Source organism: Salmo salar, chromosome 17, assembly GCF_965601325.2.
Source record: "Salmo salar chromosome 17, fSalSal1, whole genome shotgun sequence".
Lineage (NCBI taxonomy): Eukaryota > Metazoa > Chordata > Actinopteri > Salmoniformes > Salmonidae > Salmo > Salmo salar.
This window is the reverse complement of record NC_138307.1, coordinates 74821075-74833826: the sequence shown is the minus strand read 5'-3', so window position 1 is coordinate 74833826 and position 12752 is coordinate 74821075. Positions and strand designations below refer to the sequence as shown.

Genomic DNA, 12752 nt, shown 5'->3' with positions numbered 1-12752 from the left:
GACAAAAGTACAGCCAAACAACTGCCAATGGCTACCAATGAAGAGAGGATAAGAGAGGATTCCTGCCTAAATTCCCATAAATACTACATTATGAAGTCAATCAAGTTGATGCTGTTAGAGGATAAGTAAGCATCCATGGCTCATCTTTAATGAGGTCACTGCTATGTTTACTGAGATGCATCCAGAAGAAACAACATGCCTCCCGGTTAAAACACAATGAAGCATTTCCTCTTCTCTTCACTAAACCAAACACACCTGCTCTTCACCACACCTGGGAGATACCAGTGGATGTGCATGCTGGCTACCCCTACCCTGGGGTACAATACACTGGCTACACCTACCCTGGGGTACAATACACTGGCCACATCTACCCTGGGGTACAACACACTGGGTATATCTAGCCTGTGGTACAATACACTGGGTATATATCTACCCTGGGGTACAATACACTGGCCACCTCTACCCTGGCCAAAACTACCCTGGGGTACAATACACTGGCTATATCTACCCTGGGTAACAATACACTGGCCACCTCTACCCTGGCCATAACTACCCTGGGGTACAATACACTGGCCAACTCTACCCTGGGGTACAATACACTGGCCACATCTACCCTGGGGTACAATAGACTGGCCACATCTACCCTGGGGTACAATAGACTGGCCACATCTACCCTGGGGTACAATAGACTGGCCACCGCTACCCTGGGGTACAATACACTGGCCACCTCTACCCTGGGGTACAATACACTGGCCACCTCTATCCTGGCAGTATCTTCCCTGGGGTACAATACACTGGCCACATCTACCCTGGGGTACAATACACTGGCCACATCTACCCTGGGGTACAATAGCCTGGCCACATCTACCCTGGGGTACAATAGACTGGCCACATCTACCCTGGGGTACAATACACTGGCCACCTCTAAACCTGGTGTACAATACACTGGCCACCTCTACCCTGGGGTACAATACACTGGCCACCTCTACCCTGGGGTACAATACACTGGCCACCTCTACCCTGGGGTACAATACACTGGCCACCTCTATCCTGGCAGTATCTTCCCTGGGGTACAATACACTGGCCAGCTCTACCCTGGGGTACAATAGACTGGCCACACCTACCCTGGGGTACAATACACTGGCCAGCTCTACCCTGGGGTACAATACACTGGCCACATCTACCCTGGGGTACAATACACTGGCCACATTTACCCTGGGGTACAATACACTGGCCACAGCTACGCTGGGGTACAATACACTAGCCACCTCTACCCTGGCAGTATCTTCCCTGGGGTACAATAAACTAGCCATATATGCCCTGGGGTAAAATAAACTAACCATATCTACCCCGGGGTACAATAAACCAGCCATATCTACCCTGGGGTACCATAAACTAGCTATTTAACCCAGTTTATCAAAAGTAAACTAGCCATATCTACAATACACTGTCATAGAGCACTCTAAATAACCTAAACAAAAGCCACAACACAAAAGTATTTGGGAGACATCTTGTTTAGTATAGGTAGCTATAACCTATAGTAACACAAGGCATTCATTGGTGTCAATGGGAGACTTTAGTGTCAGACTGGAGCACAGCCACTAATGAAGTAGTGGAGGAGAGGAGACCAACTCTGAATGACCTCAAAACTGTGGCTTCTCTTTGATAACTTTACTTTAGATAAAGTGGGTTAACAGGCCGACCACTAGCCTGCTGTTGGTCATCCACGTCCATGTCTTCATACTCTCTGTCCCTGAAGGATCCAGAGGTCCTGGAAACTAAATTTAGACCTCTGGTATGACAGAAAAAATACATAAATCATACTCTTAACTAACCGCCTCCCCAGACGGTGCTCATATGTAGGTTGGTTGTGACTGTGAGATGAGGTAGGTTAATGTTCACATACTTTACTCCAGAGGAGGCTGGTGGGAGGAGCTGTAGAAGGGCAGGCTCTTTATAACGGCTGGAATGGAATAGATGGAACAGCATCAAACATATAGAAACAACATATTTTATTCTGTTCCATGTATTTTATTCCAGCCATTACAATTAGCCCGTCCTCCTATAGCTCTTCCCACTGGTGGGTTTATGTATAGGCGTCATGGGCAGCCGCCCAGGGCGGTATCTTGCCAGGGGCGGCACGGGGCACCCGCACAACAAAAATTCGGAATGGTGACATTGGTTTTCTATCTCTCATTTGCACGTCACGTCAATGATATCATGTCACCATGTGGGACTGTGGGTCAATTAACCTTGTCGGAGTGGGCGCCCTGATTCTAGTTTGTGAGCTAGGCAGGCTACTGGGAAGGTCTCCCACTCAGAAGTACGAGATGGGGAGGGGGCATGTTGACCTCAGGTCAGTCAGGTTTCAAGACTGGTCATTCAACTGAGACTGCTCTTCTCTGTGTCACGGAGGCTCTCCGCACTGCTAAAGCTAACTCTCTCTCCTCTGCTCTCATCCTCCTAGACCTATCTGCTGCCTTTGATACGGTGAACCATCAGATCCTCCTCTCCACCCTCTCCGAGTTGGGCATCTCCGACGCGGCCCACGCTTGGATTGCGTCCTACCTGACAGGTCGCTCCTACCAGGTGGCGTGGCGAGAATCTGTCTCCGCACCACGTGCTCTCACCACTGGTGTCCCCCAGGGCTCTGTTCTAGGCCCTCTCCTATTCTCGCTATACACCAAGTCACTTGGCTCTGTCATATCCTCACATGGTCTCTCCTATCATTGCTATGCAGACGACACACAATGAATCTTCTCCTTTCCCCCTTCTGATAACCAGGTGGTGAATCGCGTCTCTGCATGTCTGGCAGACATATCAGTGTGGATGACGGATCACCACCTCAAGCTGAACCTCGGCAAGACAGAGCTGCTCTTCCTCCCGGGGAAGGACTGCCCGTTCCATGATCTCGCCATCACGGTTGACAACTCCATTGTGTCCTCCTCCCAGAGTGCTAAGAACCTTGGCGTGACCCTGGACAACACCCTGTCGTTCTCTACTAACATCAAGGTGGTGACCCGATCCTGTAGGTTCATGCTCTACAACATTCGCAGAGTACGACCCTGCCTCACACTGGAAGCGGCGCAGGTCCTAATCCAGGCACTTGTCATCTCCCGTCTGGATTACTGCAACTCGCTGTTGGCTGGCCTCCCTGCCTGTGCCATTAAACCCCTACAACTCATCCAGAACGCCGCAGCCCGTCTGGTGTTCAACCTTCCCAAGTTCTCTCACGTCACCCCGCTCCTCCGCTCTCTCCACTGGCTTCCTGTTGAAGCTCGCATCCGCTACAAGACCATGGTGCTTGCCTACGGAGCTGTGAGGGGAACGGCACCTCCGTACCTTCAGGCTCTGATCAGCCCCTACACCAAAACAAGGGCACTGCGTTCATCCACCTCTGGCCTGCTCGCCTCCCTACCTCCGAGGAAGCACAGTTCCCGCTCAGCCCAGTCAAAACTGTTCGCTGCTCTGGCACCCCAATGGTGGAACAAGCTCCCTCACGACGCCAGGACAGCGGAGTCAATCACCACCTTCCCGGAGACACCTGAAACCCCACCTCTTTAAGGAATACCTAGGATAGGATAAAGTAATCCTTCTAACCCCCCCCCCCCCCCTTAAAAGATTTAGATGCACTATTGTAAAGTGGTTGTTCCACTGGATATCATAAGGTGAATCCACCAATTTGTAAGTCGCTCTGGATAAGAGCGTCTGCTAAATGACTTAAATGTCTCCCCACTGGAAGACAGAGGTAGGGGGACGGGGGTATGTCGACCTCAGGTCTCCCCACTGGAAGACAGAGGTAGGGGGACGGGGGTAGGTCGACCTCAGGTCTCCCCACTGGAAGACAGAGGTAGGGGGACGGGGGTAGGTCGACCTCAGGTCTCCCCACTGGAAGACAGAGGTAGGGGGACGGGGGTAGGTCGACCTCAGGTCTCCCCACTGGAAGACAGAGGTAGGGGGACGGGGGTAGGTCGACCTCAGGTCTCCCCACTGGAAGACAGAGGTAGGGGGACGGGGGTAGGTCGACCTCAGGTCTCCCCACTGGAAGACAGAGGTAGGGGGACGGGGGTAGGTCGACCTCAGGTCTCCCCACTGGAAGACAGAGGTAGGGGGACGGGGGTAGGTCGACCTCAGGTCTCCCAACTGGAAGACAGAGGTATGGGGAGCGGGGGTAGGTCGACCTCAGGTCTCCCCACTGGAAGACAGAGGTAGGGGGACAGGGGTATGTTGACCTCAGGTCTCCCCACTGGAAGACAGAGGTAGAGAGATGGGGGAATCTATCAAATAGCGCATCTCTAACTGTGTACAGTACTAATGCAATTAGTAAAATCAGTCACACAACAAAATGCTACCAAATAAACCACAATTCATTCATAATACTGTGAATATATAGTTTCACAGACATATTATTGTTTGTTTTTCTGGTTTGTGCGAAATGGTTAAGAATAATATAAAACCAGTCTGCACACCACCAAGGTGAATTGTTTTAGTCTTGACTCTTGGTTGACAGTGTTGGGGGATGGGTAATGGGTGATGCTCGAGTGAAGGGGGGGGGGGGGGGGGGGGTTGCCCAGGGAGCCGTACAAGCTAGAACCGCCACTGCCCTCTTCCCACCAGCCTCCTCTGCTTTACACAGCATAGAAGGCCGGCATTGAAACAACTGTAATGCGATTTCTCCTCTGGAATAACACTGACATCTGGTGGCAGATAGTGGAACAGCAAGACACTTCCGTTTTCGACTCTACTGTTACATCCAACTGAACAACTACCATCAAAACTGCTCTTCTTTCAACATGAAATACTACACATAGTTATATTTCCTATTACCCCATCATTTAGTTGTTTTTTTAAATCTAGTCATGGGTTAGGAGAATCCTTTATTAAAACGGCCCATCCTGTTAAGTGTAAATGAAATGCCCGTATTAATCGATCTGTGGACATGTACCATTTCATGTGTCACAGAAAGCAGCTTATTATGATTACAGTGTAGTTGATTGGCAGTGTTTGGCCTGCAGTTAATGCCACATCACCAGTCAGGAATCCACCATCAATCTACCTGAGAGATCATTCAACATCCCATCTACCCCTGCAGCCTCGGGCCAAACCCCAAGTGGCTCCTGGTAGAATATGCTCATAGGCACAGATCTAGGATCAGTTTACCCACCACAGTTTATTATCTGTACATTAGATCAGTGTCCAGGGGCAACTGCATCCTCTCTGTGATGAGATGTCCCAGCTGTGTTGTTCATGCTGTTCCAATGATGTTCTAAAGGCAATAGAACACAGTCATGTGACTACCATTGCCACTGATGATTCAGCGGAAGAGGTCTGCTTCGCATTGGTGTTTGTAACTAGCAGGGAGAAGTGTGTTGTGAGTCATTGGCCATGTAGGAATGGCATCCTATTCCCTAAATAGTGCACTACTTATGACCAAAGCCCTATTTGGGCCCTGGTCAAAAGTAGTGCTCTACATAGAAAACAGGGTCCCACAAGGGACGTAGACATTGTGTTATCACCCATTACCTGAGAGAACAGCAATTAGCTACACTGCTGAGACCAGAGGTACTGGTCTACACGCCATTTACTGTGACAAAGCGGTGCGGGTGTGTGTGTGTGTGTCAGTGGAGGCTGCTGAGGGGAGAACTGCTCATAATAATGGCCAGAACAGAGCAAATGGCATGGCGTCAAACATCTGTAAACCATCAAACATTTACGTTTACATTTACATCATTTAGCAGACGCTCTTATCCAGAGCGACTTACAAATTGGAAACCATGTGATTGATGAATTTGATACCATTCCGCTGATTCCTCTCCAGGCATTACCACAAACCCGTTCTCCCCAATTAAGGTGCCACCAACCTCCTGTGGTTTGTTTGTGTTTGTGTTTGTGTGTGTGTGTGTGTGTGTGTGTGTGTGTGTGTGTGTGTGTGTGTGTGTGTGTGTGTGTGTGTGGGTGTGTGGGTGTGTGTGGGTGTGTGTGTGTGTGTGTGTGTGTGTGTGTGTGTGTGTGTGGGTGTGTGGGTGTGTGGGTGTGTGTGTGTGTGTGTGGTTGTTGTTCCTGTCCATGTATTTAATCACCACAAATTAAAGATCTCGTTATTCTCTGGAACAAGGGAGGTAGCCTCATAGGACAATCTTGATCTCATGAGTTTACGTCATGTTTTGCCAATCCGTGTAGTGAAACAGAATGAAAACTCATGAGGCCAAGATGGTCGTACGAGGCTACATGGGAGGTGGAATCAAAACCAACAAGACAGTCAAGGTATACAGTGAGGAAAACTATTGTATGTGCATCAACCCATCTCATTGGTTTATTTGACATTTTGTTCCAACATAATCTGGACAACAAGCCTTAATGGAGCCCAGGAAGTAAAGATGAAGAGGATTGTGATGGACAGACACACCACACAGATGAGATGTTACCATAGAGACTGTGTATTCTGTGTCTTCTAGGTTGATAATAACAGAGTTGGTGATTATCCAATGTTCCTGGATTAGCCAGTGTTACTGAGAGGTGACTGACACACAACACCACACAACACAAAGGAAATTATGTCATGAAAAACCATCTCCTTTGAAAACACCAACTACTTCCTAAGAGCTCTACAACAGTACACAAGACACAGGTTCCATCCCAAATGGTACCGTTATAAATGGCACCGCAATACTTTTTACCGGCCCTGATCAAAAGCACAATATAAGGAATAGTGTTCCATTTGGAACGCATCCACAGTCCAACCAGTCCATAGGGCAAGTCAGTTCAATAGGGCCTGAACCATGTTACTGAAATCTGAAAGCTGATTGACTGATAACCAGACCACAGTTTTAGCTAGCTTGTTTTAGCTAACTACGGTCTCCAAGGAGTCGGTAGCGACGGTCTCCAAGGAGTCGGTAGCGACGGTCTCCAAGGAGTCGGTAGCTACGGTCTCCAAGGAGTCGGTAGCTACGGTCTCCACGGAGTCGGTAGTCACGGTCTCCACGGAATCGATAGTCACGGTCTCCAAGGAGTGGATAGTCACGGTCTCCAAGGAGTGGATAGTCACGGTCTCCAAGGAGTGGATAGTCACGGTCTCCAAGGAGTGGATAGTCACGGTCTCCAAGGAGTGGATAGCGACGGTCTCCAAGGAGTCGGTAGCGACGGTCCCCAAGGAGTCGGTAGCTACGGTCTCCAAGGAGTCGGTAGCTACGGTCTCCAAGGAGTCGGTAGCTACGGTCTCCACGGAGTCGGTAGTCACGGTCTCCACGGAATCGATAGTCACGGTCTCCAAGGAGTGGATAGTCACGGTCTCCAAGGAGTGGATAGTCACGGTCTCCAAGGAGTGGATAGTCACGGTCTCCAAGGAGTGGATAGCGACGGTCTCCAAGGAGTCGGTAGCGACGGTCTCCAAGGAGTCGGTAGCTACGGTCTCCAAGGAGTCGGTAGCTACGGTCTCCAAGGAGTCGGTAGCTACGGTCTCCAAGGAGTCGGTAGCTACGGTCTCCAAGGAGTCGGTAGCTACGGTCTCCAAGGAGTCGGTAGCTACGGTCTCCACGGAATTGATAGTCACGGTCTCCAAGGAGTCGATAGTTACGGTCTCCAAGGAGCTGATAGTTACGGTCTCCAAGGAGCTGATAGTTACGGTCTCCAAGGAGCTGATAGTTACGGTCTCCAAGGAGCTGATAGTTACGGTCTCCAAGGAGCTGATAGTTACGGTCTCCAAGGAGCTGATAGTTACGGTCTCCAAGGAGCTGATAGTTACGGTCTCCAAGGAGCTGATAGTTACGGTCTCCAAGAAGTGGATAGTTACGGTCTCCAAGGAGTGGATAGTTACGGTCTCCAAGGAGTGGATAGTTACGGTCTCCAAGGAGTGGATAGTTACGGTCTCCAAGAAGTGGATAGTTACGGTCTCCAAGAAGTCGATAGTTACGGTCTCCAAGAAGTCGGGTCTCCAAGGAGTCGGTAGCTACGGTCTCCAAGGAGTCGGTAGCTACGGTCTCCAAGGAGTCGGTAGCTACGGTCTCCACGGAATTGATAGTCACGGTCTCCAAGGAGTCGATAGTCACGGTCTCCAAGGAGTCGATAGTCACGGTCTCCAAGGAGTCGATAGTTACGGTCTCCAAGGAGCTGATAGTTACGGTCTCCAAGGAGCTGATAGTTACGGTCTCCAAGGAGCTGATAGTTACGGTCTCCAAGGAGCTGATAGTTACGGTCTCCAAGGAGCTGATAGTTACGGTCTCCAAGGAGCTGATAGTTACGGTCTCCAAGGAGCTGATAGTTACGGTCTCCAAGAAGTGGATAGTTACGGTCTCCAAGGAGTGGATAGTTACGGTCTCCAAGGAGTGGATAGTTACGGTCTCCAAGGAGTGGATAGTTACGGTCTCCAAGGAGTGGATAGTTACGGTCTCCAAGAAGTGGATAGTTACGGTCTCCAAGAAGTCGATAGTTACGGTCTCCAAGAAGTGGATAGTTACGGTCTCCAAGAAGTCGATAGTTACGGTCTCCAAGAAGTCGATAGTTACGGTCTCCAAGGAGTCAGATAGTTACGGTCTCCAAGGAGTGGATAGTTACGGTCTCCAAGGAGTGGATAGTTACGGTCTCCAAGGAGACGGATAGTTACGGTCTCCAAGGAGTGGATAGTTACGGTCTCCAAGGAGTGGATAGTTACGGTCTCCAAGGAGTGGATAGTTACGGTCTCCAAGGAGTGGATAGTTACGGTCTCCAAGGAGTGGATAGTTATGGTCTCCAAGGAGTTGATAGTTATGGTCTCCAAGGAGTTGATAGTTACGGTCTCCAAGGAGTTGATAGTTACTGTCTCCAAGGAGTTGATAGTTACGGTCTCCAAGGAGTTGATAGTTACTGTCTCCAAGGAGTTGATAGTTACGGTCTCCAAGGAGTTGATAGTTACGGTCTCCAAGGAGTTGGTAGCGACGGTCTCCAAGGAGTCGGTAGCTACGGTCTCCAAGGAATTGATAGTTACGGTCTCCAAGGAGTCGGTAGCTACGGTCTCCAAGGAATTGATAGTTACGGTCTCCAAGGAGTTGATAGTTACGGTCTCCAAGGAGTCAATCTAAAACTAGTTTATAGTCATTTGAAAAATCTCATTAGCACATAACAAGTAGACTGTAGATGAAGTGTAGGCTAGTCGTACTGAGTAGATGAACGGTGAGGAATAGGCTTTTCAATTACACGCAGAAAAAAAGACACAGAGAGAAAGACACACAACACATGCACGCACACATACAGAAAGCATACATTTCTGAAGACATATGCACACGAGCACACAATGCATTTCCACAAGATTTATTTAAGACTGTGGAAACTATGTTGTGAAAATAATTAACATGTTGGAATACATTCAAGAAAAGAAAACGTGGATGCTCCAAATACTGTACATATGCCTACATATTGAGTGAAGAAAGATTCTTCTCTATTCGACCAATGATACAAATGGGGAACATTTGATCCAGCTCCTATAGAGAGAATTTCTGAGAACTATTGACTCAGAGACAGAGAGAGAAAATCAAGAAATATTTGAATAGGAGTTCTGAGAGAGGTCTTGTCTTGTTTCTTGGTATTGCTGAGATCTGAATAGGCCTATCTGATCCAGTCTGACATTTAGTTCTGAGTAGAAGGTTGTCTTGTCTCATGATCCTGAGTGGTGAATGCCGACTCCAACATCCGTGATGCCCTTTAACCTGGGTCGTGTTCATTAGGGTGCATGTTTTCCAATTTTGTGTAACGCAAATGAAAACAAGTATTTGTTATTGGACAAGTTCAGATAGTACCTCCCCCTTTAATTTCGTTTTGGACTTTTTTCTTCCATTTGTGCCTATTTAACATAACGCTGATTCCTGATCAGTCACGTCCATGGAGAGCATATGACCCATTGTCTGATCATTCACCTTAGAAACTGATCCCAGTTCAGTTCCTATGGAGAGAGAGAGGGAGATGATTGGTCCCCCAGGGGTTCTACTGGGTCCTATGGAGCCAATCAGAGATCAAAGAAAACAATTCCTTCCTTCATGCTTGCTGACATCATCATTATCCTGTCTGTCTGTCTGTCTGTCTGTCTGTCTGTCTGTCTGTCTGTCTGTCTGTCTGTCTGTCTGTCTGTCTGTCTGTCTGTCTGTCTGTCTGTCTGTCTGTCTGTCCTGTCGTGGGTGTGAGAGTCCCAAAAGATGAACTTCTGAGATTGAGGCAGAGAGTTTAACATAGGATATTGAGATCGGGGCCGTTGACATCATACCTTTAGTGAAAGGTGTTTCAATGATGCTTCACTTATCTGTGGAGAGAAAAGAGAAAATTACTAGGACTTGACGTTGACACACACATACACCTGCTGGTTCATTAAGGCTGTTTGCCCTAGCCTCCTTGAGGTGCTCATCACTTTAGCCAGTCCCTGGGGAGAGTGGCATTACCAATTACCTGCCACAGGATCCCAGTCTCCTCATTATAACACCCAACGGGACACACAAACACACACACGACCACACAAATGTGTACTCGCACGCACGCACGCAATTCCGTCCCAATCAAAATCCTATTTTCCCTAACCCCTAAACCTAACCCATTTTCTTACCCAAAAACTTAACCCTAAACCTAGCTCCTAATCCTAAACATAATTATAACCCTAACACTAATTCTAACCTTAAACTCCCTACAAATTGCATTTGACCTTGTGGGGACTAACAAAATGTCCCCAGTTGGTCCAATTTTTGATTGTTTACTATTCTTGTGGGGTCTTCCGGTCCCCACAAGAATAGTTAAACACCTCCACACACACACACACACACACACACACACACACACACACACACAATTGTCTGTGATACATCATCACTGTGTATAACCTGGAGCTGTAGCATCAGTATCACACACCACCAGATCACTCCGGCACCACCAGATCACTAACACACCACCCGATCACTCCCGCACCACCAGATCACTCCCGCACCACCAGATCACTCCCGCACCACCAGATCACTCCGGCACTACCAGATCACTAACGCACCACCAGATCACTCCGGCACCACCAGATCACTCCCGCACCACCAGATCACTTCCACAGCACCATATCCACATCCCTCTCTCTCAGAATGATCCTCCTCAGTCAGAAGTGTTTTAACCAGAACTCTCTCATGCTTCCTCCTGACCTCTAAGGCCTGACAGGAAATTGAGAGTCTTTGTGTCTATAACGGAGGCTGAGAAACACATTGAGACTTGGACATCCTCTCAAACTCATATCCAGACCCAGCACATCTTGTGTAAGAACAATACTCAGCCTATCTCTGTATGACTGTTACCTTGGTGTGTTCCCATCTGGATAGGAGGCATAGTGCTCTGTCTATCTGTGTAAGACTGTTACCTTGGTGTGTTCCCATCTGGATAGGAGGCATAGTGCTCTGTCTATCTGTGTAAGACTGTTACCTTGGTGTGTTCCCATCTGGATAGGAGGCATAGTGCTCTGTCTATCTGTGTAAGACTGTTACCTTGGTGTGTTCCCATCTGGATAGGAGGCATAGTGCTCTGTCTATCTGTGTAAGACTGTTACCTTGGTGTGTTCCCATCTGGATAGGAGGCATTGTGCTCTGTCTATCTGTGTAAGACTGTTACCTTGGTGTGTTCCCATCTGGATAGGAGGCATAGTGCTCTGTCTATCTGTGTATGACTGTTACCTTGGTGTGTTCCCATCTGGATAGGAGGCACAGTGCTCTGTCTATCTGTGTAAGACTGTTACCTTGGTGTGTTCCCATCTGGATAGGAGGCATAACGCTCAGGTCTGCTGGTAGTCCCACATACACACCTCCATAGTTCCTGGGAGAAGAGGACACACACAACCACACACACGCACACACACACGGTGAGAAAGACATAGATAGACAGGTCTTGATCACAGTGACCTTCGAGCAAACTCACACACACACACAGGCCATGTTACTCACATCCTTTTTTCTTCTTCTTGTGCAGACTCCTCTGTGCTGTAAATGACATCATCAGTCAGTAATAGTCAGTAACAACTCAGTCAGTCAGTAATAACTCAGTCAGTAAGTCAGTCAGTCATAACTCAGTCAGTAAGTCAGTCAGTCATAACTCAGTCAGTAAGTCAGTCAGTCATAACTCAGTCACTCAGTCAGTCATAACTCAGTCACTCAGTCAGTCATAACTCAGTCACTCAGTCAGTCATAACTCAGTCACTCAGTCAGTCATAACTCAGTCACTCAGTCAGTCATAACTCAGTCACTCAGTCAGTCATAACTCAGTCACTCAGTCAGTCATAACTCAGTCACTCAGTAATAACTCAGTCACTCAGTAATAACTCAGTCACTCAGTAATACCTCAGCCAGTAATACCTCAGCCAGTAATACCTCAGCCAGTAATACCTCAGCCAGTAATACCTCAGCCAGTAATACCTCAGCCAGTAATACCTCAGCCAGTAATACCTCAGCCAGTCATAACTCAGTCAGTCATAACTCAGTCAGTCATAACTCAGTCAGTCATAACTCAGTCAGTCATAACTCAGTCACTCAGTAGTCACTCAGTATTAACTCAGTCAGTAATAAGTCAGTCAGTAATAAGTCAGTCAGTCATAACTGAGTCAGTCAGTCATAACTCAGTCAGTCAGTCATAACTCAGTCAGTCAGTCATAACTCAGTCAGTCAGTCATAACTCAGTCAGTCAGTCATAACTCAGTCAGTCATAACTCAGTCAGTAATAACTCAGTCAGTAATAACTCAGTCAGTAATAAGTCAGTCAGTCAGTCATAAGTCAGC

The 12752-nt window shown here is 48.0% G+C and overlaps 1 long non-coding RNA gene across 1 annotated transcript; it reads right to left on the bottom strand.

Annotated features, from left to right (window-relative positions):
- Nucleotides 1-10139: 10139 nt before the first annotated feature.
- LOC123728275 (uncharacterized) lies at nt 10140-12090 on the bottom strand. The gene is made up of 3 exons (XR_006760184.2): nt 11925-12090; nt 11720-11796; nt 10140-10264 (listed from the first exon to the last, which is right to left on the bottom strand). It is a non-coding gene; the product is annotated as an uncharacterized LOC123728275 (long non-coding RNA).
- Between the last annotated feature and the right edge of the window lie 662 nt (nt 12091-12752).